Source organism: Sus scrofa, chromosome 2 (genome assembly GCF_000003025.6).
Source record: "Sus scrofa isolate TJ Tabasco breed Duroc chromosome 2, Sscrofa11.1, whole genome shotgun sequence".
Lineage (NCBI taxonomy): Eukaryota > Metazoa > Chordata > Mammalia > Artiodactyla > Suidae > Sus > Sus scrofa.
Genome location: NC_010444.4, coordinates 101,740,385 through 101,759,053, shown reverse-complemented (window position 1 = coordinate 101,759,053; position 18,669 = coordinate 101,740,385). Strand labels below are relative to the sequence as shown.

The 18,669-nt window shown below is 36.6% G+C and overlaps 1 protein-coding gene across 12 annotated transcripts in view; it reads left to right on the top strand.

The window, feature by feature from the left end:
• The window catches only part of MCTP1 (multiple C2 and transmembrane domain containing 1), a 535,249-nt gene that overhangs the window by 161,099 nt on the left and 355,481 nt on the right, over positions 1–18,669 (top strand). The window lies entirely within an intron of this gene.

Sequence of the window (18,669 nt, the reverse complement as noted above, 5' to 3'; positions counted from 1 at the left end):
CTGTCTCTTCTCATAAGAAGTATGGAAATTCTGCTGTCTTTATTCTAAGACAGAACTAGCACAAAACAGATGCTCAATAAACATTCGTTAAGGACATAAATATGCTAACATTAGTTATTCATAAGATTTGATATTATAGGTGATTTTTAATCTGTATGTTTTAGAGTGTTCATAATATGTAAAAATAAACATTATTATCATTATAGTCAGGGAAAAATTATTAAAAATAGTAAGCTCCTAAGTCCTATCACATGTCAGGTTTGAAAAATTATAATGCATAATGCATTTAAACACCAAGAAAAAGCAAAAATGTGATGGACTCAACCAAAGTTATGTAGTAGGGGCTCCCAGGATAGCTATTTAGAAAAATATTGTATATATGTTTTTGAATGCTCTTTGATATTGATTGATGGATTGAGAGCTATTTTGAGAATTCCACCAATTCTTTCTTTACCCCATTTCATATTCATGAAAAGCTTCACTATTAAAATCCTGTGCTTTCTAAGAAAAAAGTATTTCAGGCTTTTATGGTATTTAGCTTTTGTTCCTGAAGTTCTACTCAGATTTATTTCGTGTTGCTGCAGAAGATGCTAAAAGCTTTTGTGCTTTAGCATGCTACAAGAGTTAGTGCTTCTTCTGTTTATGGAAATTTTTAAATCAGACCCATTTTTCCAAGTAAAACTACTTTTCACTTTTTCCCTTCTCATTTTTCCTTCTTGCTTTATATGCATTCTGTGTCTTTCTTCCTTTTCCTTCTTATAAGGCTCTCAGCAAAGTAGAAACTGAGTAGCCTGCAGTGACTCTTCGTGGAATTTTCTCTGTTACCAACGGAAGCTGTATTGGTTGTAAGAGGTTTGTTGCTTTTATAAATGTATAACTTTATCAAACTGAACAAGCAATTAAGAATTCCCTTTTAGTCTGCCTGAGAATTAAAAAGTTTTTTGGTGTTTTGTTCACCAACTGTAATGAGGTCATCAATTCCCTTCTTAAAGAAGCTATTGAAATATATTGCTTTTTTTTCTGTCTATCAAAAATGTCTCTCAAGAAGTCGCAATATCCACAATAGAAATATTGAATACCCTTGTATGGCACAAATGGAACACTGGCATATGATTTTCTAATTTTCTTTTGCTAAAGATGTGGCATTTTTTTAATGCGTCTCTGTCCGTATTTCTTCACTGTCTTTAAATCAGTTTAGCTCTTAGTCCCCATTCAGAATGTCTAAAGTCCCACTTCTCTAAGTCTAACGGTTTACCCCTTGGAGGTCTCATCAACCCTCAGGGCCAGGAACCCACAGAACTCTTCTCACTGCCCTCTTGTACCTCCCCATTTTTTTTTTTTAAGTCCATTGTCATCACTCCCATTGTCATCACTCCCCATTCCACCATTGAGATGTATCAATTAATTTCTTCAGTGAGTTTAAATATAGGGAAAGTCAAATAAAGTCATTGACTTCAGGCTGTTTCCACCTCTATCTCTGCCCAAATCCAACATAATGTACAAAGAGCAGGACTACTCCTCAATTGCTAATCGATTTTCTTGACACAAATATGAGACTGTCAGAAGCAGAGTAAAAATGAGGGATCAGGACACCTTCTTTTCCCAAGGCTAGCACTCTAAAGTTGAAAATGGTTGGCAGGCAGTTAACAATTCCCTGAATTCTCACTGCTCTACAAATAAACCAACTCCTCTTCACTTGTAACCTTGTTACTCTGTCCTTTGCTCTGAGATCTCTTCCTCCTAACTTCGTTGTTTTCCTTTGCTATTGCAATGCCTGGAAGATGTTCATTAAAACAAACCAACAAAAACAGAGAAACTTCTAGACCCTGTGCATCTTAAACTCCTTGGAGAAAATAGGTGTTACAAAAATCTAATGTATTAAAGATAAAAGAGTCTGCCTTGAGAAGAACTAATCATTAAGAGGCAAAGCAAAAGAAAAAAAAAGTGCAAATAAGAATTTTTTACAGAAGTAATTTGGAAGTGGCTGTGTATTACAGAAGGAATAAAGGAATATTTACAAAAACATATACAGTATATTGGGTTAACAAAAAAGTTAGAAATTCTAAGAAATGGTAATAAATGGTATACTTGAGTTTTAAGAATTGCTTAATTCTGTACTCTTATGCGATAAAGCAGAACTACATATTTATAGTTCAGTATTTAGCAAAATCAGATTATTAAGGTTTAGGCAAAATAGTATATCATCTGCTTATGAAGAAATATGTAGTGACTTTCACACCATATTTTCTTAGTCATAAGGTATTTTCATCAGGAATGTCTGTTTACATGAACAAACTGTTTTAAGATTTGAAACAGTGAATTAATTCTTTACATTTTTTCCTTTTGACTCATTAAAGGAAATCAGCAGTATTGTTAATTGAGTAATTCAGTTCCACTGAATTTACATACTATGAGTCCAGATTCTGATGTAGATCCTATTAAAGTTCCAGGAACAAAATGTATTGATAATTGATTTATTCAGTAAATGTTAATTATTTCTATTAAGTTAAGAAGTCATTCACGATCTTAAGGTGATTACAGTTTAGTGGCAGAGATCCATATTGGTTGGGGGGAGAGAAAGGTCTGGGATATAATTTGATCAGGTTGATCTTCTAGAAAATTCATGAGCATGAGGAGAAAAAGAAGATGGCAGGAAAGGAAGACAGTAGGAAGTTACTCTTGTTGTATTTTGCTGCATAATACACCACCCCAAATCTTAGTGGCTTAAGACAGCCTCAGCCATTTATTTTGTCCATCGACATGTAATGGGGGCAAGTCTTGCCAAAGGCAGATTGTCTCTGTTCCATGCAATATCACTCAGCTGGGGGCTACATCTACATCCACTTTCAAGACGGTTTATTCAAACACCTGGAAAATTGGGGCTGGCCATTGGCAGGGAGCTCAGCTATAGGCCCAGCTTTTCTCCATATAGGCCTCTCCATGTGCTCCTTGGCATCCCTCGTGGTGTGGTGACTGGTGACTAAGAGCAAGCCCTCAAAGAGAACCAGAGGGACTGTGGGCCATCTTTTATGACCTACCCTCAGAAGTCACATAGCATCATTCCTGCTGCAGTCAAAATCCTGTTCAGGGGTAAGGAATCTCTCATCACCTCTTGATGGGAAGAGTGTCAGTCCCATAGTAAGAAGAGCATGTAGAAAGGGAGAGATTTTTTTGAGGCCCTCTTCAGAAAATACAATCTTTTGTAATCTACTGAGCAGCTATAACTCACATCATTCTTACATGCAAAATATGGTCATCTTCCCCAAGACTCTCAAATCCAAACATCCACTTGGGAGTTCCTCCTGTGGCACATTGGGATCAGCAGTGTCTCTGGAGTGCAGTGACGCAGGTTTGATCCCTGACCCAAGACAGTGGGTAAGGATCCAGTGTTGCCACAGCTGTGGGTAAGTTGCAAATGGGACCTGATCCCTAGCCCCAGGATGTGATTGGGCAGCCAAAAAAGAAAAAACAAACAACCCCCCCCCAAAACCATGAAACAACATTCAGTTAAACTCTAGTATCTTATGCTATAAGGTCATGGTGAAGTTTAGACTCCTTCCGTGCAGTTCTTTAAGCACAGCTCCTGAAGAACTGTGACTAAAGAGACAAACTATCTACCCCACCATGCTCAACTTTTTTTCCAGCTTTATTGATGTATAATTGATAGAAATTTATTTGTGGTGTACAATATGATGTTTTGATATAAAATTATTACCACAATCAAACTAATTAACATATCAATTGCTTCACATAGTTATTTCTTTTGGGTGTGGTGAGAACACTTAAAATTTACTCTCTTAGCAAATTTCAAGTATACAACAGATTATTATTAACTATAGTTAATAATATAGTCACCATGCTGTGTGTTAGATTCCCAGAACTTATTCATCCTGTATAACAAACTTTGAATGCTTTGACCAGCATCTCCCCATTTCCTCCATTCCTCATAAGACCCAACTTTCAATGGTAGGACTGGCATAGGTAGACTGCTGTATACATACCCAGAGAGGGAAAAGCAAGAGGCACATAGTAATCAGTGGCCCATAGCAATTAAGAAACTTAATTAGGCTCAGGCTGCCATTTTCTTCATTAGCATATGGCCTTACTGCTGGGAATTATCCTTTCTAGATTTCTTTTTTTAGTGATTTTTATTTTTTCCATTATGATTTACAGTGTTTTGTCAATTTCTACTGTACAGCAAAGTGATTCACTGTACATATACATATATGGTTTTTTTCACATTATCCTCCATCACATTCCATCACAAGCTGTAGTTCCCTGTGCTATGCAGCAGGATCTCATTGCTTATCCATTCCAAATGCCATAGTTGGCATCTATTAATCCCAAATCCCAGTCCATCCCATTCCCTCCCCCTTGGCAACCCCAAGTCTATTCTCCATGTCCATGAGTTTCTTTTCTGTGGAAAGGTTTGGTTGTGCCATATATTAGATTAAAGATATAAGTGATATTATTGGTATTTGTTTTCCTCTTTCTGGCTTATTTTACTTAGTATGAGGTTCTTTAGTTCCATCCATGTTGCTGCAAATGGCATTATTTTGTTCTTTTTATGGCTGAGTAGCATTCCATTGTGTATATATACCATATCTTTAACCAATCATCTGTCATTGGACATTTAGGTTGTTTCCATGTCTTGGCTATTGTGAATAGTGTTGCAATGAATATATGAGTGCATGTGTCTATTTCAGGGAAAGTTTTGTCTGGATATATGCCCAAGAGTGGAATTGCTGGGTCATATAGTAGTTCCATATTCAATTTTCTGAGGTACCTCCATACTGTTTTCCCTAGTGGTTGTGCCAATTTACATTCCCACCAACAGTGGAGAAGGGTATCCTTTTCTCCACACCCTTTCCAGCATTTGTTATTTGCTGACTTGTTAATCATGGCCATCCTGAGGTTTGAGGTCATACCTCATAGTAATTTTGATTTGCATTTCTCTAATAATTAGTGATGTTGAACATTTTTTCATGTGCCTGTTGACCATCTGTATATCTTATTTGGAGAAATGTCTATTCAGTCTTTTTCCCATTTTTCACTTAGGTTGTGGGTTTTTTTTTTTTTTTTTTGCTGTTGTTTGTATATTTTAGAGATTAAATCCTTGTCAGTTGCATCATTTGAAACTATTTTCTTCCATTTCATAGGTTGTCTTTTTTTTTTTTTTTTTTTTTATGGTTTCCTTTGCTGTGCAAAAGCTTACCAGTTTGATTAGGTCCCATTGGTTTATTTTTACTTTTATTCCTTGTTATTCCTGTAGAAAAGAACATAGGCAAAACATTCTCTGACATCAGCCATACAAAAGTTTTCTTAGGTCAGTCTTTCTAGCTTTCTTTTTGTGGTGTCATTTTCTGGTTTTGGTATTAGAGTAATGCTGGCCTTATAGAATGAGTTTAGAAGTATTCTTGCCTCTTCAATTTTTTTGTAGTAATTTGAAAATGCTAGATAATAGCTTTTCTTTAAAGGTTTTGTAGAATTCTGGAGTTCATGGCTCAGTGGTTAATGAATCCGACTAGGAACCATGAGGTTGCAGGTTCGATCCCTGGCCTTGCTCAGTGGGTTAAGGATCCAGCGTTGCTGTGAGCTGTGGTGTAGGTTGCAGATGCGGCTCAGATCCTGCGTAACAGCGTTTCTGTGAGCTGTGGTGTAGGTTGCAGACGCGGCTCAGATCCTGCATTGCTGTGGTGTACGCCAGCAGCTACAGCTTCAATTCAACCCCTAGCCTGGGAACCTGCATATGCCATGGGAGCTGCCCAAGAAATGGCAAAAAGACAAAATAAAAAAAAAAAAGTTAAAGTTTTGGTAGATTTCACCTGTGAAGCCATCTGGTCCTGGATTCTCTTTGTTGAGAGTTTTATTTTATTACTGACTAAATTTCATTACTGGCAATTTACTGCTTCATATTTCTTTTTTCTTCCTGATTCAGTTTTGGGAGATTATACGTTTCTAGGAATTTATCCATTTCTTCTAGGTTCTCTGTTTTATTGGTGTATAATTGTTCACAGTAATCTCTTATAATTCTCCTATTTCTGTGGTGTCATTTGTAACTTTTCCTCTTTCGTTTCAGATTTTATTTATAGGGGCTCTCTTTTTCCTGGATGAATATAACTAAAGATTTACCAATTTTGTTTTTCCTTTCAAAGTTCCAGCTCTTAGTTTCATTGGTCTTTCCCATTATTGTTTTTTTCTGCTCTGATGTTTATGATTTCTTTCCTTCTACTAACTTTTGGTTTTGTTCTACTTTTTCTTCATTTTCTAGTTTTTTTGTTTGTTTGTTTTTTGTTTTTTTTTGGTTGTAATCTGTTCATTTGAGATTTTTCTTGTTTCTCGAGGTAGGCCTGTATCACTATACACTTCCCTCTTAGAACTGCTCTGTCCCATAGTTTTTTTTATCATTGTGTTTTCATTTTCATTTGTCTCCAGATATTTTGTGATTTATTCAATGATCCATTGATTGTTTAGTAGCATACATTTAGACTTCACTTACTTGTGTTACTTGGAATTTTTTTTCTTGTAGCTGATTTCTAGCCTCATACTTTGTGGGTTGGAAATAATGCTTGATATTATTTCAGTCTTCTTAAATTTATTGAGATAGCTTCCTGTCCTAGCATGTGATCTATCCTGGAGAATGTTTCATGTGCATTTGAAAAGAGTATATATTCTGCTGTTTTTGCATGGACTGTAAATATTTATCTAGTAAGTCCATCTGATCTGATGTGTTGTTTAAGATCAGTATTTCCTTGTTGATTTTCTGTCTGGGAGATTCGTCCATTGATGTGAGTGAGGTTTTTGAGTTCCCTACTATTATTGTGTTATTGCAGTTTCTCCCATTGTATCTGTTAATATTTGCTTTATGCATTTAGGTAATCTATGTTGAGTGCATATATAATTACAGTTGTTAGATATTTTTCTTGGATTAATCCCTGGATCATTATTTAATGACTTTCTTTGTCTCTTGTTACAGTCTTTGTTTTAAAGTCTATTTTGTCTAATATTTTTATTGCTCCCCCCTTTCCTTTCATTTCTCTTTGCATAGAATACTTTTTTCCATCCCCTCAGTTTCAGTCTATATGTCTTTTTTTCAGAGGAGGGGTGCATCTGCAGCATGCAGAACTTCCTGGGCCAAGGATCAAACCCAAGCCACAGCAGTGGCAATACCAAATGCTTAACCTCTAGGCTACCAGGGAGCTCTAGTCCATGTGTCTTTAGATCAAAAGTGGGTTTCTTGTAAGCAGCCTATGTATGAGTCTTGGGGTTTTTTGTTTTTGTTTTTTAATCTATTCAACCACACTATGCCTTTTGATTGAAGCATTTAGCCCATTGACATTTAATGTAATTATTTATAGCTTTATACTTATTGCCGTCTTATTAATCGTCCTAGCTATTTTTGTAGTTTTTTTGGTTCCTTTCTTCTGTAACTTCATTCCCTTTGACTTAATGCCTCTCTTTAATGTTATGTTTGGATTCTTTTCTCTTTTTTGTGTGTATCTATTCTAGAGTTTTAGTTTGTGGTTACCACTAAGTTCATATATAACAACCTCTTTATATAAGTTGATTATTTTATGTTGGTGATTTCTTAAGTTCAAATGCATTCTAACAGGCTTCATTTTTACTCATCACTCCCACATTTAATTTTTTAAAGTAATATTTTACATCTTTTTGCTTTGTATATCCCTTAACTTATTGTGGATATGTACAATTTTGCTATTTTTGTCTTTTAACCTGTTGATTTACTACCCGTAATTTACCTGTACAAATGAGATTTTTCTTTTTAAACCTTTTATATTTCTAGTTTGGTTTTTTTTTCCTTTTCCATTTAGAGAAATCTCACTAAGATTTCCTGTAAAGCTGGACTCCTTTAGTTTTTGGTACTAAACTCCTTTAACTTTTGCTTGTCTGTATAACTCTATCTCTCCTTCAAATCTGTATGATAGCCTTGCCAGGTAGAGTATTATTTGTTGTATGTATTTTCCTTTCATCACTTTGAATATATTGTTCCACTCCCTTCTGGCCTGCAAAGTTTCTGCTAAAAAGGCAGCAGATTGTCTAATGGAAGTTCCCTTGTACATAGCTGCTTTCTTTTTCCTGTTTTTAAGATTCCTTCTTCATCTTTAATTTTTGCCATTTAAATTACATGGTGTCTTGGTGTGAACCTCCTTGAGTTCATCTTGTTTGGGACTCTCAGTGCTTCCTAGACATCTGTTTCTTTCTCAAAAGAAGTTTTCAGCTATTATTTCTTCAAATACATTCTTTTCTTTCTCTCTTCACTCCTTCTGGAATTACAGTGCAAATCTTAGTACACTTGATATTGTCCCAGTGGTCTCACAAAATATCATCATTAAAAATTTTTTTTTCTGTTCAGCTTGGATTATTTCCAGTACTCAGTCTTCTAGTTCAATGATTGATTCTTCTGTATCAGCTAATTTATTGTTGATTCCTTCTAGTGTATTTTTTTTTAAGTTACTGTGTTCTTCAGCTCTGTTTGGATCTTCTTTATATTTTCTATTTTTTGGTTAAATTTCTCACTGTTTTCATCTCTTCTCCTGAGGTTGTTGAGCATCTTTATGATGATTAGCTGGAATTCTTTATCAAACAGATTTTTTTAATCTCCATTTAATTTTTTTCTAAGGTCTTGTCTAAATACTTCATTTGGAGCATATCCCCCTCTCTGTTTTGCCTGATTCTCTGCTTTATCCTCAGATTTATTTCGATGTATTAGGTAGATAAGTTACTTTTCCCAATCTTGGAGAAGCATCCTTATGTAGGAGAAATATTATGGGGCCTGGTTGCACACCCCACCCTGGTCAACAGAACTATATGGTTTTAGTTTTTTTAATATGCAACACCATGCAGGCTGCAAGGGCCCTTCTGTGGTGTCAGAGTTGACCTACTGTGTGCTGGAAGGCAGGGCTGGCTCCTACCCTTTTTGGCTGCCAAGACTGCCTCATGCAGTGGCTGCTGATCTGCTAGAGGGCAGAGCCAGATCCCAGTGTATCTGACTCCACTACTTCTGGGAGTAGGGGTGAGGTGGGAAAGGTGTCCTGGGGCTGGTGCTGGCCTGATGGTATAGTTAGGTTTTTAAAACCCACTCTTTTAACAACCATGCAATATAACCTGAAAAATTACTTTAAAATTCCTAAAATTGTTTTATGAAACGAAGACAATGCAAGCAAGAATGACGGTAGCAAGAGAATGAGAAGAGAAATATAGAAGGGTTCTAGGAGAGGAGCCTGAGAGCAAGCTGTGCTGAGAATTCTAAGAGGTATAAAGCTTGGGAAGCAGTACTGCTAGGGGAATAAGCTATGTTTCTATGACCAAACTTCTTGAATTGTGTAAACAAAGATAGTTGGACTGTTTTGGAGAATTGAGAGCTAAAAGAAAAGATTGTAGGTGTTGTCCGTCTTTGTTGAGTGCCAGTTTATGAGCTGGTTGGAAGCATGTTCTCTCCCCCAAGATGACAGGTTATGAAAAGAGTTTGTGAACTTAAATCAAACAGCAGAGACGATAGGGGAACAAAACAGACCTAGAACTTAAGGAGATCTTCTGAAGTCAGGATAGAGTTAATTTTTTAATCCTGATTGAGAGGGTATAAGTTGGATTGTTTAAGTGGTGTAGGTACCACTGAAGCCCTTTTCTCACTATTTAAGTAGAAAATTTCCTTTCACATTTACATGAGTCAGAAGGTGTTATTTTTACCAAATCAATTCCAAAGTATTATTTTTAATAAAAGTCAGAAATTTATGGATCTTAAAGTTCCACTTTATGTTTAACAGAAAGTTAGGTTTAAAGTAGGAGGTATCCACATTGATTTCATTTTTTCAATGCACTTTTATTCTGAAATTAAACTTGCTTGGTTTCTAAGAGAAAATGACCTTTAAATTAAACTCTAGATTATTTTCTTCTTCTTAGATTTCTCAAAAGTATTCTAATCTTCACTTCCCAGGATTTATAAATGCAGAATAAAAAATATTCCTTTAATTTCCTCTGTAGAAGTGAGGAAAAAAAGGTATAGAATTAAATTTGTTGCCCTCCTTGGATATATCTCCTAAGAATAATTATATCTAGACCTGCAATATTTTATGGTGATTACTTTCTCCACATTTCTTAAATATAGAAGAATTGAAGTTTTTCTAGCTGGTATATAATAAGGAGAAATGATACGTCATAAATCTTTTCTGTTCTGTTTCTGTCCACTCTCCTGAAAAATTGCTCTTAATAGTAGTGTAGAAATGAACATTTAAAATTGGAATCTTCATCATTTCCTTCAAGGGAGCATAGTAAGAGTAGCTTAAGAGTGAAGCTATGCCTCTGGAGCAGATTGCCTGTGCTTGAATCCTGATTATGCCACCTGCTAACTCTATAGTCATGAGCAAGTGGTTTAACGTCTCTTTTCTCTGTTTCCTTATCAGAATAGGAATATTTTATTGCCCGTTTCGTAAGGTTATTATGAGGAAGAAATTATTTAATATTGGGAAAGTACTTAGAATAGTAGGTGGCATACAATAAGTACACAGTGCATGTTTGGTGTTAAAAACAATGAAGTGAAATGAAGTATTGTGTTTTAGGATGTAGATTCTAATCCCAACTCCACAACGTGTTAGCTGTGTAAATGTGGTCAAGTTACTTAACCTCCTCAAGCCTCAGTATAAATGATTTAACCTCCTTAAGCCTCCTCAAGCCTATGTAAAATTGTATAATTGCCAGTAGTACTTGCTTCACACAGTTTCTGAGGATTAAATGGGATTGTCTATAGCAAGCACATGGCACAATATCTGCTTCCTAGTGCCAGTGATTACAACTATATATTTTCATTTCTGTGGGCATTCTGTCCATGTTCATTAGGTTTTCTCTTTGATTATTCACTTCACACTTCTAGGTCATTTCTAGACCTTCATAGAACCAGATAGGGATTCTTTGAAAGGTATGGCTATGGTGCCAGAGTCAGGGTAGATGAGGTTGTAAGATAAAATTACTTAGGCTCCCAAGGAGGTCTTGTAGTGTGGACATGTGTTAGGGAATTTACCACTATCCATAGACTGGCCCAAAGCCTTGTGGGCTCAGAAACAATACTTGTCAGCGGTTTCAGAGCTCATCTCTCCCTAAGAATTGGGCTCATATTAAAAAGCTCATATGACTAATGCACAGAATCAGAATGCCAATGTTTCCATTTACAATGAGAAGTGAAATTGCTGGGGCCTGGTGGCTCATGTTGCCACCCAGCCCATTTTGTGCCTATAGACAGACTGCCTCACTAATCAGGCTGCCAACTCATTAATTTATAATGGGAGACATAGCTGCTGAGTTCTCCTCAAGTCCCTCAAGTTTCCAGCAAGTTCTCCCTGAAGTCATGCAAACAGGATATCAAATTCTAATCAGGAAGCATCTTGGTGAGCATTGAATCAGAGGACAGTTTGTTCTTGGATTCATGGGTTTAATGGGACTTAGAGGCAAATTCTCAGTGAGAAGAGACATGCCACCATCACAGAGTACTAGTTCCCAGCATTTGAATGGACATGGCCTAGGCTTGCTTCTGAGATTGCTTTGTACATCTTTCTTGTCTGGACTATATCTTTCTATTGGTGGAGTCAGTGTGTTTGCTCAGATTATTGTCATGCTTAAGGATCCAAGGCTGGCTGTCCCATATGTACATCTGGCTTTCAAAATCTTGAGTTTGTTTTTATCCTGTGTAGAGGCTAAGATTTAAAAATCAGGAGTCATCTTTGAGTCAAAGATGACACAAATAGATGGAAAGACATACCATGCTCTTGGATTGAAAGAGTTAATATTATCAAAATGACTATACTACCCAAGGCAATCTACAGATTCAATGCAATCCCTATCAAATTACCAAGGACATTTTTCACAGAACTTGAACATATTTTAAAGTTTTTTTGGAAGCACAAAAGACCCAGAATAGCCAAAGATATCCTGAAAAAGAAAAATGGAGCTGGAGGAATCAGGCTCCTTGACCTCACACTATACTACAAAGCAACAATCATCAAAACCATATGGTACAGTTTGGGGGTTGGGGGAATGCGCTGGGGTTGTGGGATGGAAATGCTATAAAATTGGATTGTGTTGATAATTGTACAACTATAAATGTAATAAATTCATTGAGAAAAATAAATAAAAATAAAAATCAGGAGTATTCACCTAACCAGAAAAATTAGAAAAGCTTGTAAGTCCAGCGATCTGGCCTTCCTGGGCCCTTCCCACATGAGGTCAGTTCTCTGGAGCTGAGTAGATACTGTCCCTTATAGATGAGGTTTAAAGACTTTTCATGAGTTCACCATGGTCTCCACCAGGCCCATGACAATCATCTGCATTACCTGCTGGTAATGTAAATGCCTCTAGACATTTGAGTTTGCATCATTCTGACAATTAAACTTGCCTTCATTTATCTGTATGCTCTTAACGACTATATTTTTATTTCTTTTTTAAAGATTTTTTTTTATTATGGTTGATTTACAGTGTTCTGTCAATTTCTGCTGTACAGCAAAGTGACCCAGTTGTTCCTATACATAAATATTCTTTTTCTCACATTATCCTCCATTGTGTTCTATCACAAGTGACTGGATATAGTTCCCTATGCTATACAGCAGGATCTCATTGCTTATGCCACTCCAAATGCAAATATTTCAAAGGTTAATTTCTTTTAATGGCTATAATTGCAGCATCTGGAAATTCCCAGGTGAGGGGTCAAATTGGAGCTGCACCTGACAACTTATGCCACAGCTGCAGCCACACCAGATTACGCTGCGTCTGCAACCTACACCACAGCTCATAGCAATGCCAGATTCTTAACCCCCTGAGAAAGGCCAGGAGCTGAACACGAATCCTCATGGATCCTAGTCAGGTTTGTTACAACTGAGACATAACGGGAACTCCTCAAAGGTTAATTCTCAAATGGCAGTCTTATTTCCACATTTATTTTATTGTCACCCCCAAGTGACAAATTGCAAACACATTTGAGTTTGTAAGTCCTAGAAGATTACAGTGATAGAAGACTGAAGTGTAAAGCTCATAGCTTCAAGGAAGTGGGATACTCATAATCTTTCCTCAGGAAATGAGTGGTGCTGCTGGTTGCCCTTCTCTATTTTTAGCTCAAGAGTCTTCTCCCTGGGTGAAGAGTATGAGTGCTCTCATAGTCTATATTTTCGAATGGCTCCTCTAAAGAGTACCTACCCTGAAAGAAACATAACAGGAACTTTATATACGAAAGCAATAAAAATGGATGTTTTTGTTTTCAAATGTGTTTACCATGGAATTTCTTTAAGGAATAGGAGCTTATTTTTGACTTCAATATTACAGATTTTTAATAATTAGATACAAGATGATTTGCCATTTGTTGTGACTCCTAGGAACTATTAGCTTTTTTTTTTTTCTTTAACTTTGATAAATAAAGAAAATGTCATTGGATTACTGATTGTAAAAATGGATTTGTTTCCTAAGGAAGCATTTTTTCCCCAATGAATAACCTGCCCCTTAATTCCTATTAATCTTCTAAATGAATTAGGATGAATTTATCAGCGATCTATTTGGGAAACAGATTTGCTTGAGAAAAGATAAATGTCAGTTGTGGATCTTTCTATATATCACAGGCCTGTACTGCCTCAAACTTGACTACTTTATACTTTGACTGATCTTTGGGGTGCAAGGTAAGAATATATTCTCTTCTCTCTGTTTCCATGGCATTTTTTTTTTTTTTGGTCTTTTTAGGGCTGCCAGGTTGAATTGGAGCTGTAGCCCCTGGCCTACACCACAGCCATAGCAATGTGGGATCTGAGCCACGTCAGTGACCTACACCACAGTTCATGGCAAAGTTGAATGCTTAACCCATTGAGTGAGGCCAGGGATTGAACCTGCATCCTCATGGATGCTAGTCAAATTCGTTTCCACTGAGCCATGACGGGAACTCCTATTTCCAACAGCATCTTGTGTGTATGTATGTATACATGTATATGTGTTTGTGTATGTATGTGTATAACATTTACTCCATGTTAGTTAAATTACCATTAAATTAAATAATGAATTAGCACAATCTCTAGTGTAGAAGTATTTCTCCATTTTATCATCATCATCATCTGCTTGCAAGTTTTTTCCTCAGTTAGAATCTATATTCTTGGAGTTCCCATTGTGGTTTAGCAGAAATGAATCTGACTAGTAACCATGAGGACACAGGTATGATCCCTGGCCTTGTTCAGTGGGTTAAGGATCCAAAATTGGCCTGAGTTGTAGTGTAGGTTGCAGACATGTCTCGGATCTGGCGTGGCTGTGGTGTAGGCCAGCAGCTACAGCTCTGATTTGACCTCTAGCTCTGGGAAACTCCATATGCACTGGGTGGGCCCCTAAAAAGACAAAATATATATATATATATATATATATATTCTTGATTATATGAATTGCTTCATATATATGCCCCTGAACATAGTGTGGGGCATGTAGCAGGTACTCAGTAGTTGATGAACTAAATTGCCTATTGGAAATAGGAGTGTTTCTCAGATCTCCTCCAGGTATGCAATCTGACATTATTGTTGGGAATGCTGCAGGAATAATGACTGAAGAACATTTAATTTTCACTGTATTTTTGACTCAAGAAATAGGGATAAATAACTGAAAAAAAGTCTTAAACTAAAAAACCCCACAAATTTAAAAATAATGAATAGTGAAAGATATTGTAAACAGTGATAAAACAAACCACACACTGAAGGTTGACATCTGTAACTCACATTATGGACAAAGCAGTTGAACTGTAATATATAAAGACCTTCACCCCAAAAAGTAAAAGAAAAACAACCCAATAGGAAAAAGGCCAGTAATTAGATAAGATGCTCAACTTCAGTAATAATCAGAGAAAACAAAATTGAGACACTTAGATTCAGAGTTCCCATCATGGCACAGTGGAAACAAATCCAACTAGGAACCATGAGGTTGCTGGTTTGATCCCTGGCTTTGCTCAGTGGGTTGAGGATTCAGCATTGCCATGAGCTGTGGTGTAGGGTGCAGGCATGACGCGGATCTAGTGTGGCTGTGGCTGTGGCTGTGGCTGTGGCTGTGGACAGCAGCTACAGCTCCAATTAGACCCCTAAAAAGACAAAAGACCCCCCCCCCAAAAAAAAGACACTTAGATTCTATACCAGTCACAAACAAAAGGCAAAAATGTCAGTCTATTATATCAAGATTCTTGATATTTTGGAGTCTGGAATATCAATACTATGGAGATTGTAAGAATCTGGTATAACAAAAGCCGTCATACATGGCTGATTGAATTGTAGATTAGTGTAATTATGTTGGGATGCAGTTTGGCCATTTCCAGTAAAGGTGCAGCTGTGCATATCCTATGACGGTACAATTCCATCCCCAGTTACCCATCTTTAGAGAAATTCTTGCACATGTACAAGAGTTAGAGTAGTTTTGGGAGTTCCCGTCATGGCTCGGTGGTTAACGAATCTGACTAGGAACCATGAGGTTGCGGGTTCCATTCCTGGCCTCGCTCAATGGGTTAAGAATCCAGTGTTGCCATGAGCTGTGGTGTAGGTTGCAGACTTGGCTCAGATCCCAAGTTGTGGCTCTGGCGTAGGCCAGCAGCTACAGCTCTGATTAGACCCCTAGCCTGGGAACTTCCATATGCTGCAGTGGCGCTAGAAAAGACAAAAAGACAAAAGAAAAAAAAAGAATTAGAGTAGTTTAATAATAGGAATAAATTAATAACTAAAATATGATAAATCCACCAACCGGAAAATGGATACATGAGTTATAATACTATATAGCAGTTAAAAAGAATAATCTATGTGGAAGTACATAAAATCTCAAGCTAATGCTATGCACAAAAATAAAGTATCTATATACCATGATACTGTTTTATGAAGTTCAAAACATGCAAATCAATATCTTGTTTATGGATAAACACATTTAATAAAAATATAAAAAGATATATAGGAATGATAAAAGATAATTCTATAGAATCTTTATCTTAGGAGAGAAAGGAAGAAGATGAGCTAGGCAGGGATATATGGGGGCCTCAGCCATATCTGGAATGTTTTATTTCTTCCAGCAAATCTGAAGTAAATTTGGCATAATGTTAAGGTTTAAGAGGCAAGGATAGTAGAAGGAGAAAGTCAACAGTCTCTGTAGGAGGTTTACGTTATCAGGATATGTGGGCTTTGAAAATAAAATAGTACTAATCGCTGCTTGGCCATACACATCAGTGTGTCAGCACCATGTAAATGCCAATTCTGATGGGCTTTGCTAATAAACATCACAAGGACCTTGATTGCTGTCTCAGGTCTGAATGTCTTTAGATGGGTAAATTTTAAGGAGCGAATACAGTGGAAACCTAGGGAAATACAAATGCATAAGGTGGTACCTAAGACAATATGAAGATTCTTGAGGCCTAGATCAAGCTAAAAAAGCAACAAAAGTTTAGATTTTCTGTTAATTAGAAAAGCATTTGTGCCCAATTCAGACAGCAGAAGTTTTTCAGTGTGCTGATATCAAACCAATTCATTTACTCTGATCCAAGACTAAATTAATATAAAGCCTGTCATTGTAAGTATTGGGCTATTGATATATCGACAATTGAATAAATCCAAGCTGTATTTTTAGGAAGTCAGTAAAAGAGCTTTCAGGAGGCCAAGAAAAAACATCAAAGATTTTGGCCCATCTTACAAGGTACACTGGAGATTCTAATGTAGCTTTTTGTCTGTTCCTATCTCTCTGTCCTGTCTTTGTCTCTATCTTGGCATATGTTTTAGCCAGATTGAAAAATTAGATAATACATGAATTTGGACCAGTAGGGAATGGAAAAAGTGGGGCAGAGAGAACACTTCATTTCTGTTACATTGTTTTAAAAAACAAGTAAATAAGAGTAGTCCACTTACAGTGAGAATAACGTAGAACAAAAGGGAAATAAATTGTTATTTTAAAGAGTAGCGTTCTTACCAGATTCCCTAAGGAATACACACATTTATTTTCATTTTATGAGATATATTCAAGAGGTAATAAAGCAAAATGATTGGCCCTCTTTGTCCCACATTTTGTTTTTATTTCAAATCTCTTTGCCAGGCATAACCACTTGTCTGCAATTGGTGTGCAGCCATCCAGATCCTTTTCTATGACTTTGTATATAAAAATTTATGTACCCATCCCTGGGATAATATATTTTTCTGCAACATGTTATTTCCATTTAACATCTTTTAGGGAGCTTTGGTATCTAGCTAGCCTGTTTTTTTTTTATTAGCTGCATAATATCCTTTAGTATAGTTAACTCATTATTTAGTTAACCCTTCTACTATTCATGGCCCATTGTGCAGTTTCCTGTTTTTCACTACACACAAAAAAAAATTGTAGTGAATATTCTAGTGCATCCATCATTACAGCAGAGGGCAGATGAGACTTAGCAACTGGCCAGATCTAGGAACTGCAATACTGTTGTCCAGAATCTGCCTTTCTCATCATTGACTTTGTTTTATTCTTGGTTGGCCTCATGTTCAGGCAATCTCACTTCATGTGGTAGCAAATATGTCAATGAGCAGTTCTAGGCTTATGTTCTACAAATTCAACCAACCTCTCTCGCAATATCAGCATAAGCATAGGGATCAGCTCACATTGGACCTGCGTGGTTCATGGGCCCATCCTTGACCCTAACACTACAGCTCTGTGGATATTTTACCCTAATTGGTCAGGCCTTGGTCACCTGGCTACTTCTGGGGCCACGGCAGCATGATGTAAAGCACATGGACTGAGAGTGAGGGAAGAGTGTGTGATTTGCTAGATAAAAATTAGGATTACGATACCAGAAGGAGGAGGCACATATGCCGCTCAAGCAAATATATTGTCCCTACAGATGTCTTACAGATAATTTATGTTTTTGTGAGGAGATAAATAGATATACCAAGGGTATACAGATTTATGTCATAAGGAGCAAAGTGTTCTTATCCAAGTATCTTTCCAAGTTTTTGCTAGAGTAGTGTAACAAGTCTGTTGTTTATATATAATATTGTTTATGAAAAGAAAGTATGTTACTGATTACGGACTATTAACATGAGAAAGATAATTTTTCCATTCAGGAAAGTGTTACCCAATGGATTTGCTAAACACTCAATGATAATGACAGATCATACCAATGACATGATAGCTACCTAGTCTTACACATTTCTTAATACTCTAGTATTTGCCAATCTACAGTACAAATGCTATGTCTTATTTATTCATTTATTAAAGTGTTTATTAAATACTGCTATGGACTGATCCCCATGCCAGGGGCTGGATATAAAGTATTAACTACAATAAGATCCCTTTCCTCAGGTTTCTTACATTCTTATTAAGGGCCACAGACTATAGATAAATAAATGAATGAAGAAGAGAAGTCCAAGCTGTGATGCCTGGACTATGAAGGAAATACAAAGGCTCATGAGATGAAAAGTCACCGGAGAGACTCATTTCAGATGAGATGGTAAGGGAAGCCCTCTCTGAGGAGAGAACATTTGCAACCTGAAGACTGAAAATGAATCCTAAACTCTAGGCCAATGTTGTGCAATATGGTAGCCGCTAGCCATGTACGGCCATTGAGTATGCAATTGTAACTAATTCAAATTGAAATGTACCCTAAATGTAAAATATACATTAGCTCTCCAATAAGCACAAAAAATATAAAAT